The sequence below is a fragment of the Antechinus flavipes genome, chromosome 3, assembly GCF_016432865.1.
Source record: "Antechinus flavipes isolate AdamAnt ecotype Samford, QLD, Australia chromosome 3, AdamAnt_v2, whole genome shotgun sequence".
NCBI classification, from domain to species: Eukaryota; Metazoa; Chordata; class Mammalia; order Dasyuromorphia; family Dasyuridae; genus Antechinus; species Antechinus flavipes.
Window position 1 is genome coordinate 337,161,773 of NC_067400.1, and position 23,589 is coordinate 337,185,361.

Consider the following 23,589-nt stretch of genomic DNA (forward strand, 5'->3'; position numbering starts at 1 on the left):
TTTGGGATAAGAGTATATTATTTGACAAAAACTGCTGGGAAAACTGGAAATTAGTATGGCAGAAATTAGGCAAGGACCCACACTTAAAACCACATACCAAGATAAGATCAAAATGAGCCCATGATTTAGGCATAAAGAATGACATCATAAATAAATTAGAAGAATGTAGGATAGTTTAACTCTCAGACTTGTGGAGGAGGAAGGAATTTGTGACCAAAGAAGAACTTGAGATCATTATTGATCACAAAATAGAAATTTTTGATTACATCAAATGAAAAAGCCTGTGTAAAAACAAAACTAATTCAAACAAAATTAGAAGGGAAGCAACAAACTGGGAAAACATTTTTACAGTCAAAGGTTCTGATATAGTCCTCATTTCCAAAATATATAGAGAATTGATTCTAATTTATAAGAAATCAAGCCATTCTCCAATTGATACATGGTCAAAGGGTATGAATAGACAATTTTCAGATGATGAAATTTAAACTCTATTCATATGAAAGGATGTTCCAAATCACTATTGATCAAAGAAATGCAAATTAAGACAACTCTGAGATACCACACACACCTGTCAGATTGGGTAAGATGACAGGAAAAAATAATGTTGAATGTTGGAGGGGATGAGGGAAAACTGGGACACTGATGCGTTGTTGGTGGAGTTGTGAATGAATCCAACCATTCTGGAGAGCAATCTGGAATTATGCCCAAAAAGTTATGAAACTGTGCATACCCTTTGATCCAGCAGTACTACTGCTAGGCTTCTATCACAAAGAGATACTAAAGAAGGGAAAGGGACCTGAATGTGCCAAAATGTTTGTGGCAGCCCTGTTTGTAGTGGCTAGAAACTGGAAAATGAATGGATACCTATCAATTGGAGAGTGGTTGGGTAAATTGTGGTATATACATGTTATGAATATTATTGTTTTGTAAGAAATGCCCAACAGGATGAATACAGAGAGGCTTTTAGAGACTTACATGAACTGATGCTGAGTGAAATGAGCAGAAGCAGGAGATCATTATATACTTCAACAACAAAATTCTATGGAGATGTATTCTGATGGAAATGGATATCTTTGACAAAGAGAAGATCTAATTCAGTTCCAATTGATCAGTGATGGACAGAAGCAGCTACACCCTGAGACAGAACACTGGGAAAAGAACGTAAACTGCATGCATTTTTGTTTTTCTTCCCAGGTTATTTTTACCTTTTGAATCCAATTCTTCCTGTGCAACAAGAGTGCTGTTTGTTTCTGCACACATGTATTGTATCTAAAATATACTGTAACATATTTAACATATATAAAAGTCTGCTTGCCATCTAGGGGAAGGGGCAGAAGGAGGGAAGGGAAAAATTGAAACAGAAGTGAGTGCAAGGGATAATGTTGTAAAAAAAATTATCCATGCATATGTACTATCAATAAAAAGTTATAATTATTTTTTTTAAAAAGAAAAAAAGCCTTTGAGATTTTCATGTCTTGAATACTGCAATGAAAATGATTTCAATGATGTAGGTAAACCCTCTAACAAACCATATTCCAACATATACCCACTTATCTTTCTGTGTAACTTTGGTCCATTATTTATCACAAATTCATAATATGGAATCTGGCTACCAGTATAGGGCTCTTCCTCATTTTCTTTTTCTAACAACAGGATCTCAGAAGAGCACATGGATTCTTTCATTCATGCCATGTGGTCAGCCCAACTGACTTTTCATTCATACTTAGTAAGAATGATACTAATATTTATAGAAATATTTAAAATTTATAAAGTGTTTTTCTTACCAACTAAGCTTTTAAATAATCTGTGTAATATTCACACACACACACACACACACACACACAGACACACAGACACACACACATATATACACATATAAAACTGAGACTCAGGGAGGACTGACTTTATCACAACTTTAGTGTAGCAATTTATGTCTATTGTTATGATATTTTATCGGTTATAAAATGATTAAATTCTATCTACTTTGTTTTATTTTAAAAAGGCAAGTCATAGTGTGTTACGTTTTAGAAGATGTTTTAATTTTTAAAAGAATTACTATTAATTTAAAAGGTCAGGGCTAGAGTTAAGTTTCTATTGCATAGAAAAGTCACTTTTGTGGAACTCTTGATTCCCTATTGGTGCTGGATTAAGGAAATGGAAAACTGATTTTTACACTAGACAATCTATGTTTACATGATTCTCTATCTTATACATAGGATCATTTAGATTTAGATTTAGAACTCTAAGGCAGCTCAGAATACTTCAAGTCCATTCAGGTGATGGAGTGATTTGATTAAGGTCACATATATAATAGGTTTATGCAAATGAAATAATATACCTTTACAACTTTTCCCACCTTTCTGTACCACAGTCACTATCACTCTCTTCACTTTTTGGTTAGTGAAAGACAAAAGTGGAATCTCAGAGCATTATGATACTTGTAGGTAATTTGAGGAATTTAAAAAGTGCCCTAGAACAGAGTATCTCAGGCAAAAAAAAAAAAATGTCCTTTGAATTTCACTGTAGAGATTTTTTTTTCTTCCAGGGCTCTCTGTAAGTTCATTTAAAAAAAAAGATATTGCAAACAACAGGAATAAAATAAAGATCAGTTTGTATACACTTTTTTTTTATTTTTATTTTTTTTAATTGCTGAAGCAATTGGGGTTAAGTGACTTGCCCAGGATCAGACAGCTAGGAAGTGTTAAGTGTCTGAGGCCAGATTTGAACTCAGGTCGTCTTGACTTCAGAACTGGTACTCTATCCACTGTGCCACCTAGCTGCTTCTTAATTGGGAATATGGAAAATATAAATACTGAATGGTATGCAAAAAATTTGGGAAATGTGACATGCATTTGCATGTCTGTAAAAGAGACATGCAAGTTGAATCATATTTTCTCAGATGATACAAATCAGGATTAATTCAATTTATATTCTGTTTAAATTGGCCCTTCAGTCTCCAGTGGGGACAGAGCCAAGATGGCAGAGAAGGCACACATGACTCTTTAAGCTCCTCTCATTCCCCTCATAACCAACTATTTAATCCAGCCTCAAAAATAGCTCTTCACTGCTTAAATTCATGAAGATTAGAAGCACTACAATTTACTAGCCAAAGTCAATCTGGAAGATCACCAGGAAAGGTTTGTCCTGAGGGGGCAGGAACAGACTAGCACAAGCAGCAAGAGACTAGCATCTTGAGCAGACCAGGGGCAGGAGTGATGTCTGTGGCAAGAGAAATTATAGAGATGACTCTGCTATAGGCTAACTGCTTTGCCTTGACTACAAAGCAGTAAACTGGGAGAGAGATTAAAGCCTAAAACAGAGGGTACTCTAAAAAACACCAGAACCTAACAAGATCTCACTGTAACCAATCAAACCCAGAAGTGACTCAGGCAGACTGTAACGCAGCCCTGCAGCCACATCCTGCAGTTTGGGGCTTTTGCAGGTGGGAGGGGGGACAGTTACAAATCTGCAGTGGGGCACAGCCTGGACAACCTCTAATCAGCAGAGGAGGGGGCTTGGCCTGGGGCAATAGAACTTCCCCAACAGACTGTATTTCCCAGGCAGACACTTCCTGTCTCTGCAAATCCATTCACTGCTCAACTGCTAACATCTACAGCCCAGGGCAGGCTTTGGCTTGGGGTAGTGAAACTCTCACTGCTCAGCATCTAGCCCCAGGGCAGTCATTATCTCACACAGTGGGAGTTCTTTGCAGGGCACTTTCCCAGCTCTGCCCTACAGGCCTGAGTTACTCCTGGGTGGGGAACTCTTTCCCAGAGCACTCCAGTACCTCGCTGCTTTTTGTAGCTGGCTGGCAGGACAGCTACTGGTCCATACACCTTTCACTGCTCTGCAGAGAAAGCTGGTAACCTCCTGGCTCTGAAGGCAGACCCTACAGGCTTTAAAAAAATGAGTAAAAAATCAAAAGAACGATTGAGAGTTTCTATACAAAAAGGGAACAGCTTTTCAATCCTGACAAAACTAATAGCAGACAGTCTCCAGATAATTATTGGTCCCCAATACAAAAGGCTCTCCTAGAGGAGACTATTAAAAACCTTAAAAGAGAACTAGAAGAGAAAGGAGGAAAGGAAAGAGAAGCTATGTAAGAGAATAAGAAAAGGCATATAACTCACTAAAAGAAAAATTTGATAGAGTGGAAAAAGAACTGAAATGTGAATTGGAAAAGGTAAAAAACTTCCAAGGAGTGCAGGGAAACAGAAATTGTGAATTGGAAAAAGAAAATAACTCACTTAAAACAAATTAGTGAAATGGAAAAAAATTTCCATAGAGCAAAACAACTCAAAGTAAAAAAGATAATGAAGAAAATAAATCACTAAAAATCAGAACTGAACAAATAGAAATGACTGATTCATTGAGACATCAAAAATCAGTCAAGCAAAACCAAAAAAATGAAAGATTTGGAAAAAATGTCAAATATTTATTTGGAAAAACAACAGACCTGAAAATAGATCTAGGAGAGATAACATGAGGATCATTGGGCTACCTGAAAATTATGATGAAAAAAAGAATCTAGATACTATTTTACAGGTAATCATCAAAGAGAATTGCCCAGAAGTAATAGAACCGGAAGAGAAAATAGGCATTGAAAGAATTCATCAAACACCTTCTGAAAAAGACCCTAAAATAAAGATTCTGAGGAATATTGTGGCCAAACTTCAGAATTTTCAGACTAAAGAAAAAAATTTACAAGCAGCCAGGAAAAAACAGTTCAAATATCGAGCTGCCACAATAAGGGTCATGCAAGATCTGGCTGCCTCGACATTAAAGGCTCGAAGGGCCTGGAATCAGATATTCCAAAAGGCAAAAGAGCTTGGAATGCAATCAAGAATAAACTACCCAGCTAAGCTAGGTATTATTTTCCATGAAAGAAAATGGACATTTAATGAAATAGAGGAATTTCATTTGTTTCTAAGGAAAAAAACCAGACTTAAACAAAAAATTTGATCTCCAACAACAGGATTCAAGAGAAGTAGCAAAAGGTAAAAGGAACTCTTGAGAACTGTATTTCTGTTGGGGATATACATAAAAAAACATATGTATAATTTTTTTACCGATATAACACAAAAAAGGGAAGTAGAAATGGAAAGGGGATAGTGTCATAAAAAGGGAAAAGGGGAGACAAAAAGAGGTAAACTATATGCGACAATGAGGCAATGGAAACCTATCATATCTGAGGGAAATTAGAGAGGGGGAAGAACATTTTGTGAATTGTACTCAAAGAGTTGGCTCAAAGAGGAAATAATTGACAGATTTGTTTTACAAAGATTCTTCTCTCACTTCATTGAAAAGTGAGAGAGGAAAAGGGAAAAGGAAAAAGAGTAATAAGGGAAGGGTACAAGAAAGGGAGGAGGGAGAGAGACTAAAGAGGGAGAGCTGAGTGACACAAATGGAACCAATAGGTTTAATACTAGGGAAGAAGGGAAGGAGGGCAAGAAAAAGAAAAGTATAATCTGGGGATATTAGGCTGGCAGGAAATACAGAATTAATTATTTTAACCACAAATGTGAATGGGATGAACTCTCCCATAAAGAGGAGGCAGATAGCAGACTGGATCAAAAGTCAGAACCCTACAATCTGTTATTTACAGGAAACACATTTAAAACAGGGAGATACAGAGTAAAGGTAAAAGACTGGAGCAGAATCTATTATGCTTCAGGTGAAGTCAAAAAAGCAGGGATAGCCATCCTTATCTCAGATCAAGCAAAAGCAAAAGTTGATCTAATTAAAAGAGATAAGGAAGGAAACTATATCTTGCTAAAAGGTACTATAGACAATGAAGCAATATCAGTATTAAACATATATGCACCAAGTGGTATAGCATCTAACTTCCTAAAGGAGAAGTTAAGAGAGTTGTGAGAAGAAATAGACAGCAAAACTATAATAGTGGGAGATCTCAATCTTGCACTCTCAGATTTAGATAAATCAAATCACAAAACAAATAAGAAAGAAATTAAAGAGGTAAATAGAATATTAGAAAAATTAGGTATGATAGATCTCTGGAGAAAACTGAATGGTGACAGAAAGGAGTATACTTTCTTCTCAGCAGTTCATGGAGCCTACACAAAAATTGACCATATATGAGGACATAAAGACCTCAAAATTAAATGCAGGAAGGCAGAAATAGTAAATGCTTTCTTTTCAGATCACAATGCAATAAAAATTACATTCAACAAAAAGTTAGGTGTAAATAGACGAAAAAGTAATTGGAAACTAAATAATCTCATTTTAAAGAATGATTGGGTGAAACAGCAAATTATAGATTTCACTCAATTAATAATTTCACTCAAGATAATGACAACAATAAGACATCATACCAAAATTTATGGGATGTAGGGAAAGTGGTAACAAGGGGAAGTTTTATATCCTTAGAGGCTTACTTGAATAAAATAGAGAAAGAGAAGATCAATGACTTGGGCCTGCAACTTAAAAAGCTAGAAAAAGACCAAATTAAAAACCCCCAATCAATTACTAAACTTGAAATTCTAAAATTAAAAGGAGAAATTAATAAGATAGAAAGTAAAAAAAAAATTATTGAACTAATAAATAAAAATAAGAGTTGGTTTTATGAAAAAAACCAATAAAATTGATAAACATTTGGTAAATCTGATTAGAAAAAGGAGAGAGAGAAATCAATTAGTAGTCTTAAAAATGAAAAGGGAGAACTTTCCACCAATGAAGAGGAAATTAAAGAAATAATATGGGGTTACTTTGCCCAACTTTATTCCAATAAATTTGATAACCTTAGCAAAATGGATGACTACCTCCAAAAATATAGGCTTCTCAAATTATCAGAGGAGGAAGTAAATTGTTTAAATAGTCCCATTTCAGAAAAAGAAATAGAACAAACTATTAATCAACTCCCTAAAAAAAATCCCCAGGAAACAGATGGATTTACATGTGATTTCTACCAAACATTCAAAGAACAATTAGCCCCAGTGCTTTATAAACTATTTGAAAAAATAGGAAATGAAGGAGTCCTACCAAATTCCCTTTATGATATAGACATGGTACTGATAACTAAACCAGGTAGGTTGAAAACAGAGAAAGAAAATTATAGACCAATCTCCCTAATGAATATTGATGCTAAACTCTTAAATATGATATTAGCAAAAAAACTACAGAAAATCATCCCCAGGATAATACACCATGATCCAATGCAGGGCTTGTTCAATATTAGGAAAACTATCAGTATAATTGGCCATATTAATAATCAAATTAAAAAAAAAAACATATGATCATCTCAATAGATGCAGAAAAAAGATTTGATAAAATCCAACATCCATTCCTATTAAAAACACTTGAGAGTAGAGGAATAAATGAACTTTTCCTTAAAATAATCAGTAGGATTTATTTAAAACCAGCATTAAGCATCATATGTAATGGGGACAAACTGCAACCATTCCCAATAAGATCAGCAGTGAAACAAGGTTGCCTACTATCACTGTTACTATTTAATATTGTGTTAGAAATGCTAGCTTTGGCAATAAGAGTTGAGAAAGAGATTAAAGGAATAAGAATAGGCAATGAGGAAACCAAATTATCACTCTTCGCTGATGATATGATGATATACTTAGAGAAACCCAGAGACTCTCCTAAAAAGTTATTAGAAACAATCCACACCTTTAACAAAGTTGCAGGATACAAAATAAACCCACATAAGTCATCAGCATTCTTATATATCACTAACAAAACCCAACAGTTAGAGTTACAAAGAGAAATTCCATTTAAAGTAACTACTGCTTGTATAAAATATTTAGGAATCTATCTTCCAAGAGAAAATCAGAAACTTTATGAGCAAAACTACAAAACATTTTCCACACAAATTAAGTCTGATCTAACCAACTGGAAAAATATTAAATGCTCTTGGATTGGGCGAACAAATATAATAAAGTTGACAATACTACCTAAAATAATCTATTTATATAGAACTAGATCAATCAGACTCCAAAAAAAACTACTTTGATGACCTAGAAAAAAGAATAACAAAGTTCATATGGAAAAACAAAAAGTCAAGTATTTCAAGGGAATTAATGAAAAAAAAAATCAAATGAAGATGGCCTAGCTGTACCAGATCTAAAATTACAAAGCAGCAGTTACTAAAACCATCTGGTATTGGCTAAGAAATAAACACTCAATGGAATAGGTTAGGTTTAAAGAACAAAATAGCCAATAACTTTAATAATCTAGTGTTTGACAAACCCAAAGACCCCAGTTTTTGGGATAAGAACGCATTATTTGAAAAAACTGCTGGGAAAATTGGAAATTAGTATGGCAGAAACTAGGCATTGATCCACACTTAACACCGTACACCAAGATAAGGTCAAAATGGATTCATGTCCTAGGCATAAAGAATGAGATTATAAATAAATTGGAAGAGCATAGGATCGTTTACCTCTCAGACCTGTGGAAGAGGGAGGAATTTATGACCAAAGAAGAACTAGAGATCACTATTGATCACAAAATAGAAAATTTTGATTATATCAAATTGAAAAAATTTTTGTACAAACAAAACAAATGTAGTCCAGATTAGAAGGGAAACAATAAACTGGGAAAGCATTTTTACAGTCAAAGGTTCTGATAAAGGCCTCATTTCAAAAATATATAGAGAATTGACTCTAATTTATAAGAAATCAAGCCATTCTCCAATTGATAAATGGTTAAAGGATATGAACGGACAATTCTCAGATGAAGAAATTGAAACTATTAGCACTCATATGAAAGAGTGTTCCAAATCATTATTGATCAGAGAAATGCAAATTAAAACAACTCTGAGATACCACTACACACCTGTCAAATTGAATAGAATGACAGGAAAAAATAATGATGAATGTTGGAGGGGATGTGGGAAAACTGGGACACTGATGCATTGTTGGTGGAGTTGTGAACGACCAACCATTCTGGAGAGCAATATGGAATTATGCCCAAAAAGTTATCAAACTGTGCATACCCTTTGATCCAGCAGTGTTTCTACTGGGTTTATACCCCAAAGAGATATTAAAGAAGGGAAAGGGACCTGTATGTGCCAAAATTTTTGTGGCAGCCCTATTTGTAGTGGCTAGAAGCTGGAAAATGAATGGATGCCCATCAATTGGAGAATGATTGAGTAAATTTTGGTATATGAATGTTATGGAATATTATTGTTCTGTAAGGAATGACCAGCAGGATGAATACAGAGAGGAATGGCGAGACTTACTTGAACTGATGCTAAGTGAAATGAGCAGAACCAGGAGATCATTCTATACCTCAACAACGATACTGTTTGAGGATGTATTCTGATGGAAGTGGATCTCTTAGATAAAGAGAGCTAATTCAGTTTCAATTGATCAAAGATGGACAGAAACAGCTACACCCAAAGAAAGAACACTGGGAAATGAATATAAACTGCTTGCATTTTTGGTTTTCTTCCCGGGTTATTTATACCTTCTGAATCCAATTCTCCCTGTGCAACAAGAAAACTGTTCGGTTCTACACACATATACTGTATCTAGGATATACTGTAACCTATTTAACATGTAAAGGACTGCTTGCCATCTGGGGGAGGGGGTGGAGGGAGGGAGGGGGAAAATCGGAACAGAATTGAGTGCAAGGGATAATGCTATAAAAAAATTACCCTGGCATGGGTTCTGTCAATAAAAAGTTATTTTAAAAAAATGAATTGGCCCTTCAGCAACTTTTTCTTTTTTTTTTTTTTTGTTTTAAATTTTTTATTTAATAATTACATTATATTGACACTCATTTCTGTTCCGATTTTTTTTTCCCCTCCCTCCCTCCACCCCCTCCCCTAGATGGCAAGCAGTCCTTTATATGTTGGATATGTTGCAGTATATCCTAGATACAATATATGTTTGCAGAACCGAACAGTTCTCTTGTTGCGTAGGGAGAATTGGATTCAGAAGGTATAAATAATCCGGGAAGAAAAACAAAAATGCAGATAGTTCACATTCGTTTCCCAGTGTTCTTTCTTTGGGTGTAGCTGCTTTTGTCCGTCATTTATCAAATGAAACTCAGGTCTCTTTGTCAAAGAAATCCACTTCCATCAAAATATGTCCTCATACAATATCGTTGTCGAAGTGTATAATGATCTCCTGGTTCTGCTCATTTCACTTAGCATCAGTTCATGTAGGTCTCTCCAAGCCTCTCTGTATTCATCCTGCTGGTCATTTCTTACAGAACAATAATATTCCATAACATTCATATACCACAATTTACCCAGCCATTCTCCAATTGATGGGCATCCATTCATTTTCCAGTTTCTAGCCACTACAAACAGGGCTGCCACAAACATTTTGGCACATACAGGTCCCTTTCCCTTCTTTAGTATTTCTTTGGGATATAAGCCCAATAGAAACACTTCAGCAACTTTTTCTAAGAATAATGTCAAATTACATTTCCTCCTTAGCTCTCTTCCAAGCTTTCTATCTCTCTATTCATACACACCAAAATTATTAAGATTTACATTTTGGTTACTACACACTCTTTTCTCCTTAAAAAAAAATAAAGATACTATTTTCTCAACTCTTTTCTTCTGATGTTTCTTCTGTTTTCCATGAGATATCTTATATTAATGCAAATAATTCAGTTATCACATTCAAAAGTTCTCTTCATATATGTGATTTAGTTCATCTGAGACAGAGGACTAAACTCATTGATGGCAACTTAATGCTTCCCTGCCATAGCATCCTTTTCAATTCTCCTATAAAGTATTTTCCCCTGCATTCTCTATCCTGTAGAACTTACTTGTTAGTAGAGAAAATTTGGAAAATAAAAGATTACATGTTTTAGAATTTCACCACTATTCACCACCAATATCAAAATTGTTACTCCATTCCATCTCAAATTCCATCCTTTTTTTTGTTGTTGTTATCATTTTATACCAATATAACTTTCATCATCCTTTCTGTTGTTCTTGATATTTAGTCCCAGTTTCACATTGTTTTTGGGATGTGTTGTGTTTTGGTTTTTTTTTTAACATGGGATACCATAATACTTAGAAATGTTTTCTAGGTATATTTTCCTGTTGATAATATTTGTGACATATAAATTATTGTGAGTATTGGGATTTAAAACTTGAGAAATCTTAGACAGCACATTGAAGGTACTTGCATGCCTTTGGGAAATAATGCATTTTTTAATTGTCAATATATGAACTTAGTAGGTTTTAGCATGGATTTCCCCCTCTCCTTTACACATGGTATTAAGGAATGCCCTCTTATCTAGTAAAACCTGTGGATCCTCAGGCATAATCATGGTACTGGCACATAGTAGGCATTTTTAAGTGACTACTTAATTGTATTGAATTACCTTGTGGGACAAAAGCTGCTGATTAATGATCAGAGGATAGATTTGAGAAGCACTTTATACCTATTATGTAATTACAATGATTCAATGATGATTATTTTTCCCCTTCTTTTTGTTACATTATTTCATTCCCCAAATTTCTAACACATTGGGCTTTCCATTACCTAGTAGATTGATTTTCTTTGTATTTTTTTTTCTTTTGAAATGATCCAGACATGATTTTGAGGAACATTTTACTCTTTGATAATAGAAAGTAATGAAGCATTACCCCTTCTTTCTTACACTCTTCTCTAATAACATTAAGTTTTTACATATTTTTTTTTCCTGTCTTTGAAAGAAAGGGAAAAAACATTTAGTTGAAGTTCTTTCTCATTGTTCACACTTAGGCAAATGTTTGATAAGGAATTTTCACTATCACTAAGACAACAGACAAAAGCCAAGACATTGCCTTGAAACCTCAAAATGCAAACTCCAAGAAATGTAAGTAAATTCCAGAATTATCAAATCAAGGAGAAATTATTGCAAGCAGACAGAAAGAAACAATTCAGATATTGAGAAGCCACCATCAGGATTATCCTATAGCTTCCTCATTAAAGCATCAGAATGCTTTGGGTGTGATATCCTAGAAGGTAAAGGAGCTTGGACTATAATCAAGAATCAAAAACCCTGCAATCTTTCCAGCAAAAAGACAAACATTCAATGAAATAGGAAATTTTCAATTATTTCTGATGAAAAGACCAGAGTGGAACAGAATTTTTTATCTTAAAATAGAAGACTCATGAGAAATATTAAAAAGTAAACAGGAAATAATATATATATATATATAAAGTTAAAGTGTTTACATCCCTACATAGGATGATGATACTTGTAATTCTTTTTTTTTTAATTTTCTTTTATTTTATGATAATTTTTTATTGACAGAACCCATGCCAGGGTAATTTTTTTTTACAACATTATCCCTTGCACTTGCTTCTGTTACGATTTTTCCCCTCCCTCTCTCCACTTCCTCCCCTAGATGGCAAGCAATCCTATATATGTTAAATATGTTGCAGTATATCCTAGATACAATATATGTTTGCAGAACCAAACAGTTCTCTTGTTGCACAGAGAGAATTGGATTCAGAAAGTAAAAGTAACCCAGGAAGAAAAACAAAAATGCAAATAGTTTACATTCATTTCCCAGTGTTCTTTCTTTGGGTGTAGCTGCTTCTGTCCATCATTGATCAATTAAAACTGAATTAGGTCTCTTTGTCAAAGAAATCCACTTCCAACAGAATACATCCTCATAAAGTATCATTGTTGGAGTATATAATGATCTCCTGGTTCTGCTCATTTCACTTAGCATCAGTTCATGTAAGTCTCTCCAAGCCTCTCTGTATTCATCCTGCTGGTCATTTCTTACAGAACAATAATATTCCATAACAATCATATACCACAATTTACCCAGCTATTCTCCAATTGGTGGGCATCCATTCAATTTCCAGTTTCTAGCCACTACAAACAGGGCTGCCACAAAGATTTTGGTACATACAGGTCCCTTTCCCTTCTTTAGTATTTCTTTGGGATATAAGCCCAGAAGTAACACTGCTGGATCAAAGGGTATGCACAGTTTGAAAACTTTTTGGGCATAATTCCAGATTGCTATCCAGAATGGTTTGATTCATTCACAACTCCACCAACAATGCATCAGTGTCCCAGTTTTCCCACATTCCCTCCAACATTCATCATTATTTTTTCCTGTCATCTTAGCCAATCTGACAGGTGTGTAGTGGTATCTCAGAGTTGTCTTAATTTGCATTTCTCTGATCAATAGTGATTTGGAACACTCTTTCATATGAGTGATAATAGTTTCAATTTCATCATCTGTAAATTGTCTGTTCATATCCTTTGACCATTTATCAATTGAAGAATGGCTTGATTTCTTATAAATTAGAGTCAGTTCTCTATATATTTTGGAAATGAGGCCTTTATCAGAACCTTTAACTGTGAAGATGTTTTCCCAGTTTGTTGCTTCCCTTCTAATCTTGTTTGCATTAGTTTTGTTTGTACAAAGGCTTTTAAATTTGATATAATCAAAATTTTCTATTTTGTGATCAGTAATGGTCTCTAGTTCATCTTTGGTCACATATTTCTTTCTTCTCCACAAGTCTGAGTGACAATCTATCCTATGTTCCTCTAATTTATTTATAATCTCATTCTTTATGCCTAAATCATGAACCCATTTTGTTCTTATCTTGGTATATGGTGTTAAGTGTGGGTCCATGCCTAATTTCTGCCATACTAATTTCCAGTTATCCCTGCAGTTTTTATCAAATAATGAATTCATATCCCAAAAGTTAGGATTTTGGGGTTTGTCAAACACTAGATTACTATAGTTGACTATTCTGTCTTATAAAGCTAAATCTATTCCACTGATCAACTAATTTATTTCTTAGCCAATACCAAATGGTTTTGGTGACTGCTGCTTTATAATATAATTTTAGATCAGGTACAGCTAGGCCACCTTCATTTGATTCTTTTTTCATTAATTCCCTTGAGATTCTTGACTTTTTATTGTTCCATATGAATTTTGTTGTTATTTTTTCTAGATCATTAAATTATTTTCTTGGAAATCTGATTGGTATAGCACTAAATAAATAGATTAGTTTAGGGAGTATTGTCATTGCTATTATATTTGCTTCGCGTATCCTAGAGCACTTAATATTTTTCCAATTATTTAAATCTGACTTTATTTTGTGTGGAAAGTTTTTTTTGTAATTTTGCTCATATAATTCCTGACTTTCCTTTGGCAGATAGATTCCCAAATATTTAATGCTGTCAACAGTTATTTTGAATGGAATTTCTCTTTGTATCTCTTGGTGTTGGATTTTGTTGGTGATGTATAAAAATGCTGAGGATTTATGGGGATTTATTTTGTAGCCAGCTACTTTGCTAAAATTATGAATTATTTCTAATAGCTTTTTAGTAGAATCTCTGGGGTTCTCTAGGTATACCATCATATCATCTGCAAAGAGTGACAGTTTGGTTTCCTCATTGCCTACTCTAATTCCTTTAATCTCTTTCTCAATTCTTATTGCAGAGGCTAGTGTTTCTAATACAATATTGAATAATAATGGTTATAGTGGGCAACCTTGCTTCACTCCATATCTTACTGGGAAAGGTTTCCCCATTGCATACGATGCTTACTGACAGTTTTAAATATATGCTTCTGACTATTTTAAGGAAAAGTCCATTTATTCCTATGCTCTCAAGTGTTTTTATTAGGAATTGATGTTGGATTTTATCAAATGCTTTTTCTGCATCTATTGAGATGATCATATGGTTTTTGTTTGGTTGGTTATTGATATAGTCAATTATGCTAATAGTTTTCCTAATATTGAACCAGCCCTGCATTCCTGGTATAAATCCTACTTGGTCATAGTGTATTATCCTGGGGATGATTTTCTGTAATCTTTTTGCTAATATTTTATTTAAGATTTTAACATCAATATTCATTAGGGAGATTGGTCTATAATTTTCTTTCTCTGTTTTCAACCTACCTGGTTTAGGTATCAGTACCATGTCTGTGTCATAAAAGGAGTTTGGTAGGACTCCTTCAATCCCTATTTTTTCAAATAGTTTATTTAGCATTGGAGTTAATTGTTCGTTAAATGTTTGGTAGAATTCACGTGTAAATCCATTTGGTCCTGGGGATTTTTTCTTAGGAAGTTGGTTAATAGCTTGCTCATTTTCTTTTTCTGAGATGGGACTGTTTAGGATATTTACTTTTTCCTCTGTTAGTTTGGGCAAGCTATATTTTCTTCTATTTCATTTAAGTTGTCAAATTTATTGGCATAAAGTTGGGCAAAGTAACTCCTAATTATTGCTCTAATTTCCTCTTCGTTAGTGGTGAGTTCTCCCTTTTCATTTTTAAGACTAACGATTTGATTTTCCTCTTCCCTTTTTAATCATTTACTAAGGGTTTGTCTATTTTGTTGTTTTTTCATAGAACCAACCCTTAGTTTTATTAATTAATTCAATAGTTTTTTTTTTTTTTTACTTTCAATTTTATTGATCTTTTCTTTTATTTTTAGAATTTCAAGTTTAGTGTTTGACTGGGGGTTTTTAATTTGTTCCTTTTCTAGCATTTTTAGTTGCAAGCCCAATTCATTGACCTTCTCTTTCTCTATTTTATGCAAATAGGCCTCTAGAGATATGAAATTTCCTCTTATTACCGCTTTAGCTGCATCCCATACATTTTGGTATAGTGTCTCATTGTTATCGTTTTCTTGGGTGAAGTTATTAATTATGTCTATGATTTGCTGTTTCACTCAATCATTCTTTAGTATGAGATTATTTAGTTTCCAATTATTTTTTGGTCTACTTTCCCCTGGCTTTTTGTTGAATGTAATTTTCATTGCATCATGGTCTGAAAAGGATGCAGATACTTGTAATTCTTGAGAGAGAATTAGAAGAGGTATAAATACAGACAGTGTATGTATGTTGATTTTAATGTGATGATATAAAAAAATTAAGGGATAGAAAAATTGTACTGGGAGAAGAGGAAAGTAAGATAAAATAAGGTAAATTATATCATATGAAGAATCACAAAATATCTATTACAGTAGAGTGAAAGAACCAAGAAGGATGAAGAATGTTTGAACTTAAATCATATTGGATTTAACTCAATGAGGGAATAACATACATATTTTGATATAGAAATTTGTCTCACCCTAAAAATAGCATGAGGCCAAAGGGGAAAGGAAAAATAGAGGCTAATAAAAGAGGGGGCATTAGAATAGAGGGGGAAAGGGATAAATGGGGAAATTTTTTTAATAGCTTTTTATTTACAAGTTATATATATATATGTAATTTTACAGCCTTGACAGTAGCCAAACCTTTTGTTCCAATTTTCCCCCTCCTTCCTCCTATGCCCTCCCCTAGATGGCAGGATGACCAGTAGATGTTAAATATTTTAAAGGATAAATTAGATACACAATAAGTATACATGACCAAACTATTATTTTGCTGTACAAAAAGAATCAGATTCTGAAATATTGTACAATTAGCCTGTGAAGGAAATCCAAAATACAGGCAGGCAAAAATATAGGGATTGGGAATTCAATGTAATGGTTCTTAGTCATCTCCCAGAGTTCTTTTGCTGGGCATAGCAGCATGTTTTTTTGCTGGGCATGGTTCAGTTCATTACTGCTCCATTGGAACTGATTTGGTTAATCTCCTTGCTGAAAATGGCCAGGTCCATCAGAATTGATCATCATATAGTATTGTTGTTGAAGTATATAATGATCTCCTGGCCCTGCTCATTTCACTCAGCATCAGTTCATGTAAGTCTCTAGGCCTTTCTGAAATTATCTTGTTGGTCATTTCTTACTAAACAATAATATTCCATAATATTTATATACTACAATTTATTCAGCCATTCTCCAATTGATGGGCATCTACTCAGTTTCCAGTTTCTGGACACTACAAAGAGGGCTGAGTGGGGAAAAAATTTTAAAAGGAAGGGTAGATTGAAGGAAATGCTTGTCAGAAACAAAACATTGATGAGGAGGGAAAGAGTAAAGGAAAACAGAAAAGTATAAATAGGGGGAAATAGAATGGTGAGGAATATAGAATTAGTGATCTTAACTATGAATGTGAATAGGATGAACTCTCCCATGAAATGCAAATGGATAGGAAAGTGGATTAAAAGCCAGAATCCTACAATGTGTTGTTTATAAGAAACACATTAGAAGCAGAGAGATACATACAAAATGAAGGTAAAATGATGGAGCAGAATCTATTTTGTTTCAGGTGAAGTTAAAAAAGCAGGGCTAGTGATCCTGATGTCAGATAAACAAAAAAAGGTAAAAATAGATCTAATTAAAAGAGTTAAGGAAGAAAACAACATATTGCTAAAGAGTACTATAGATAATGAAGTAATATCAATACTAAAGGTATTTGCACCAAGTGGTATCACATCCAAATTCTTAGAGGAGAAGTTAAGTGGGTAACAAAAAGACATAGATAGCAAAACTGTACTAGTGGGGGATCTCAAATTCTCTCTCTTAGAACTAGATGACTTTAAACACAGAATAAACAAGAAAAACATTAAGGAGATGAATATTTTCTTTAAGTTAGGTATGATAGACTTTTGGAGAAAAGAAAATGGACACAGAAAGAAATATTATCAGTGGTACCTTGAGCTTACACAAATATTGACCATATATTAAAGCATAAAAACCTCATAATGAAATGAAGAAAGGCAAAAATAGTAAATTCATTCTTCTCAGATCTTGATGCAATTAAAATGGTAATTCTTCCTAAATTTATCTGCTTATTCAGTGACATGCCAATCAAACTGACAAAAATTACTTTGTAGATACAGAAAAAATAAGAAATTTTATCTGGAATAACAAAAGGTCAAGTATATTAAGAGAAATGATGAAAAATAAAAGATCTAAAACTATATTATAAAGCAGCATTCATTAAAAGTATTTTATACTGATTAAAAATAGAGTAGTGGATCAGTGGAATAGGTTTATAAAACATAAAAGTCAATGACTGTAGCAATGTAGTGTTCAATAAACCCAAAGATTCCAGATCCTGAGATAAGAACTCATCATTTGACAAAAATTGCTGGGAAAATTGAAAAAAATAGGATAACAGAAACTAGGTATTGACCAGCATCTCCTGTGTTATAGCAAGATTAGGTCAAAAAGAGTTCAAATTTAGACATATTTATATTTAGACATATGATAACTTTAACCAAATTATGAGAGCAAGGGATAATTTACCTCTCACATCTTGGAGAAGGGGGAAAATATAATCAAAGAACAACTAGATGACATAATGAAATGCAAAATTAATAATTTTTCTTACATTAAATTAAAACATGTTTTGAAAAAAAAAACAATATAGCCAAAATTAGAAAGGGAACAGAAAGTTGGGAAACAGTTTTAATATCCAGTGTTTCTGATAAATACCTCATTTCTAAAATATTTACAAAACTGAGTCAAATTTGTAAGAATATAAGTCATTTGCCAATTGATAAATGGGAAAAAGATATAAACAATTTTCAGATGAAGAAATTAAAGCTATTTCTAATCATATAAAAGGTGTTATACATTAATATTGATTAGAAAATTGCAAATAAAGACAACTCTAATGTACCATCTCATATCTCTGAGATTGGCTAAGACAATGATAAATGCTGAATGGGATATGGAAAAACTGAGACACTAATGTATAATTGGTGGAGTTGTGAACTGATGCAACTATTCCAGAGAACAATTTGGAAGTAGGCCCAACAGGTTATAAAACTGTGTAGACTCTGTTGTCCAGCAGTGTCATTACTGGGTCTGTACCTAAAGAGAACATAAAAAGGGAAAAGAACCCCATATGTACAAAAAATATTTGTAGCAGCTCTTTTTGTGGTGTCAAGAAAGTTGAAATTGAGTGGATGCCCATGATTTGGGGAATGGCTGAATAAGTTATGGCCTATGAATGTAATGGGAATGTATGAGAAATGAAGAGCAATCTGATTTACCAAAAAACAGAAAAGACTTATATGAACTGATGTGAATGGAATGAACAGAACCAAGAGAACGTTTTAACAACAAGATTATATGAGGATGAATTGTGATGGACTTGGCTCTTCTAAATAACATAGTGATTCAAGGCAATTTCAATAGACTTTAGATAGAAAGTGCCACCTGCATGAAAAAAAAAAAAAGGAAATGATAAATGTTTAAGGATATGTGATGAAATAGGGAAAATAATGAACTCTTGGTGGAGTTGTGGCCTGGTCCAAGCATTCTGGAAAACAATTTGGAATTATGCTCAACGAACTATAAAAATGTGCATATTCTAAGTCCCACCAATATCACTACCAGGTCTGTATCTCAAAGAGATCAAACCAAAGGAAAAGGACCTATTTGTATAAAAATATTCATTTCAACTCTTTTTTATAGTGGTAAAGAGTTTGAAGTTGAGGAGATACTAACAGATTGGTAAATGGCTAAATGATTGTGATGAAATACTACTGAACTATAAAGAAATGATGAGCAGAATGGTTTCAGAAAAACCTTGGGTGACATATAAATGTATGCAAAATAAAGTAAGCAGAACCAGGAAAACATTGTAGAAAGTATTTTATAACAGTAATTAACTGTGAAAAATTTAGATATTCAGATCAAAGCAATGATAGAAAACCATTCTCAAAGTCTCATGAGGTAAGATGCTAGCCACTTCCAGAAAAAACAAACAAACAAACAAACAACAACAAAAAAAAAAAAAAACTGATGAACTCTGACTTCAAATTGAAATATATTCTTTTCACCTTATTTTTTCTTGCATTTGCATGTGTGTTTTGGAAGCAAATATAATATGAAAAATTTCCCAAAATTTCATATTAATAATTGATGGCATATTACTTGGCTTTTCAATGGGTGAGGACATAGGAGAGAATCCAGGACTCAAAAATTTTTAAATGTTAAAGTTTTTAAGATATAAATTGGGAAATATTTAAGGAAAAACATAGATCATACTATATCTACATATATATACACACATATATTATATGGCATATACATATATATCTCTAATCCTGAATTTTTGCTTTATTGACATTGTATTTTTTGACAATTACTTACAGGCCTAATACAAAAATATTAAAGTGATTGATTAACACATGGACACTTTCAGAATATCTGAACAATATTATTAGACTAAGCCTTTAAAAAATAAATTTAAAAGGAAGTGACAACTAGAACCACAACTCGGAAAAAAAAAAAAAAAAACAGTAACACAATACAATAGAGATTTGTTTGCAGTTCCTTGGAAACAAAACTTAGAAATATAAAAGGCCTCTGCAGAGAAGTGTTACAGCTGTAGGAGAGGAAATGGTGTTTGTAGACCAATGGATACTTAAACAAGTTGTGAATTTTTAGGACCAATTTTTCTGGAGAAAAGACATGAGGAATTCATGAACAATCCTGAGTTCTGAATACCAAGAATTAATTAGGATTGGATATGCAAGAATTGTGAATGTGGTGGACAAGTAAACATGAACAAAGCCCTTCAGGTGATTTTTCTAACTTTCCTCAGTTTTTCTCTTGTGCATGGTGGTGAAGGGTGGCAGTGAAGAAGTTGAGGGGAGATTCAATAAAGAGGGGAAAAGATAATTGTTAATTTATAATTTTACATACTTCTTTCAGTCTAAATAATAGACATTTATTTTAATCAACCAGGATCTGCCTCCTTTTTCCCCTGCCATGCAAATGGCTCTCCTCTCATGACTACAGAAGAAAAGCAAAACAAATTTGTCCCTTGTCCAAGTCCTAAAATTGTTTGTCTCATTTTACATTCTAAATCCTTTACTTCCATCAGAAAGAGAGCAGTATATTTCATTATATATTCTCTGGAATCTTAGTTCTATCATTTTGCTTCTAAAACTTCAAGACACATTCATATCATAATTTATTTATTTATTTCCAAATTTGTAGATACTCTCCCAGTTTCCCATTCTCTACCAGTTCAGAGCTATAAATAATGTTGTACATCCTTGAATTTATTTTGCTTAGAACCAATTCTCTTTTTAATCTTCTCTCTAATTCCTGTTATCTCCTTTCCCCTTTTCTTTCTATTTCACCTTTGAATGAAACATATTTCTGTATTCAAATGAATTTATTTATATAGTCTTTCTTTTTTTTTTTTTTTGCTAGTTCAGATGATAGTGAAATGCAAGTGTCAGATACTTCCCTATACTCTTTTTTATTTGTATATATACTTGTGCACTCTCCCTGTGTGCTAATTTTCCTCAAATTTCTTTCCTTATTTTCTCTGTCCTCTTTTTGTATAGTTCTTTTCTCCTCTCTATTCAGCCTTTTTAAAAAAATGACAAATACATAATACAATCATTTCCAGCCTTTCTCTCTATGAACCTTGATGATTATAAAGCTCATTGGAGGAAATATTGTTTTTTCACATTCAAATGTGAACAACTTATATTTGTCTAGTCTTTTATTATTGTTCATTCATGTTTCACTTTTTTATATTTTTCTTCATGTGTTTATACTTCAAAGTTTCTCTGAAGCTCTAATCTTTTGAACAGAAATGTTTAGAAGTCCTCTATTTCATTAAAGATCCATTTTTGACTCTGTCTTATTATATTTGAGTTTTCTGGATAATTTATTGTTGGTTATTAGTCCATATCATTTTTCTTCTGAAATATGTCCTGAGTTCTCTATCCCCTTTACAATAGTGGCTGCTAAACAATGCATGATTCTGATTATGGCTGCTCATTACTTGAATTCTTTCTTTTGAGGTTTTGATTGTGATGTTCCTAGCTAGGCATTGTGATTTTAGAGATTAGGAGATGTCTGGTGAATACCATGTCTACTTTGTCCTCACATTCTAAAATATCCTAACAGTTTTAAGATTTTTTTTGAAATAGATAACTAAATACTGTTTTTATCATGATGCTCAGATATCTAATAACTCTTATTTTTCCAATTTGTTCTCTAGATAAGTTGTTTTTGTTATTAAAAACATGGCATTTTCTTTTATTTTAAGGTTTTTAACTTAGTTTTAATATTTATTTTCATCTAATGGTGTTTCTAGACTTCTAGTTTGTCCATTTGGATTTTCAAGGATTATTTTTTTTAAGAAAAGTTCTATTCTTCTTGTACCAGGTTATTAATGCTTTTTTTTTCCATTTACTTCTTCTATACTTCATTTCTTTTCCATTTGTCCCTCAAGCACTGTCATTCCACTTTACACACAAATACAGACACTCACACACACATGCAAATATATATATATATATATATATATATATATATATATATATATATATATATATATATATATATATAATTTTGATTTTGATTTTCCAGGAACTCTAATTTATTTCATTTCCAAGCTGTGTTTTCCTCTGAAGCAGTGAATGTTGATATTATGAAATTATTTTCTTTTTCATTTGTATCTTGAATGTTTGTGACCATAATGTTCATTATGGTGGGCTTGTGGATTTTTTTTTCTTCCAGGGACTTGATGTTAGGCCTGGATTCCACAGCACTTCTAAAAAGAAAGTCTAGAACAGTCCTGTTGCTATTTTCTTGTGGTATTTAATATAGGGTTATTCTATGACACCAGAGAGAGACTGTTGACCTGAAAACTTTTAGTGATCTCAAAGTGGTTTCTGAGTTATGACAAAAAAGCTTCATTGCTTCCCTTTTAGTCTGAGTTCTGTTTTTTTTTTCTTTTTTAACTTGGGTTTTCAAAAGAGCAAGAGTAGAGAACTGCTCCAGTCCACCTCATAAGCCAATGCAAAGTTCTGTTTGCTCAGAACCAAAGAACTACAGACTCTCCTTTGGCCTAGTTATTCATTGGTAAATTAGGCTAACATTGGAAATGATAATCTATATTGCACCTGAGTTCTGAGCCATACCACTATTGCATCTACTGCTGGTTGTGCTGGCTTCTGAATTTTTCCTTTCTCTATATTCTGCCAAGGGCTTCCCTAAGTAGGCAAGCTATTGCTTTCTCACTCTACCTTGAATCTTAGACCTGGGACTGGATAGTGGGAAACTAAACTACCAGCCAAACGTGGCTGATGTGAGTCTGGGAGGTGTTCTGATATACTATGATGTACAGCCTCTTCCTATTTGTTAAGAGGGCTCTACTGAGAGTGTGCAGGTGGCCTATTCCTGTCTCCTATACCCCAAAACTGCAATATCTGTCTCCTTATTTTGAGCTCGGCAGGACAAATGATTTATTGTTACTTTTCTAGGATTTTCTATCAGGATTAGTTCAGATACATTTTCTAGATCTGGTAGGAGTTTTTGGAGAGGAATTTTTGATCACATTGCTTCCCATTACTACATCATTTTGTCTTCAGCTACTAGTATAACTTCTAACACTGAATTTCTTAATTTATTATTCTGTTATACTCTCTTATATTTTTCTCTGATTGTTTCATGAATGCCTTTATTTCTTGAAAACTAAAGAATTAAAATCCATTAAATTCAGGCATCATGCCTTCTATTAATTTATGTCTTCATCCATTCAATAATTCCTTTACCAAAAATAGTACTATATGTTTATTATTTAACCTCTGACAAGAATATGATAATACTAATAATACTGGATTAAATCATCTTAGACAAGTCAGTATAAACTATGATTCTGCAACAAAAAGCATTCTACTTCTAGGATAAAATATTGTGTTTACAACTTTTAGGTAAGTCAAAAAGAAGCTAAATGAGTAATCAGATATTCCATCTGGCTATT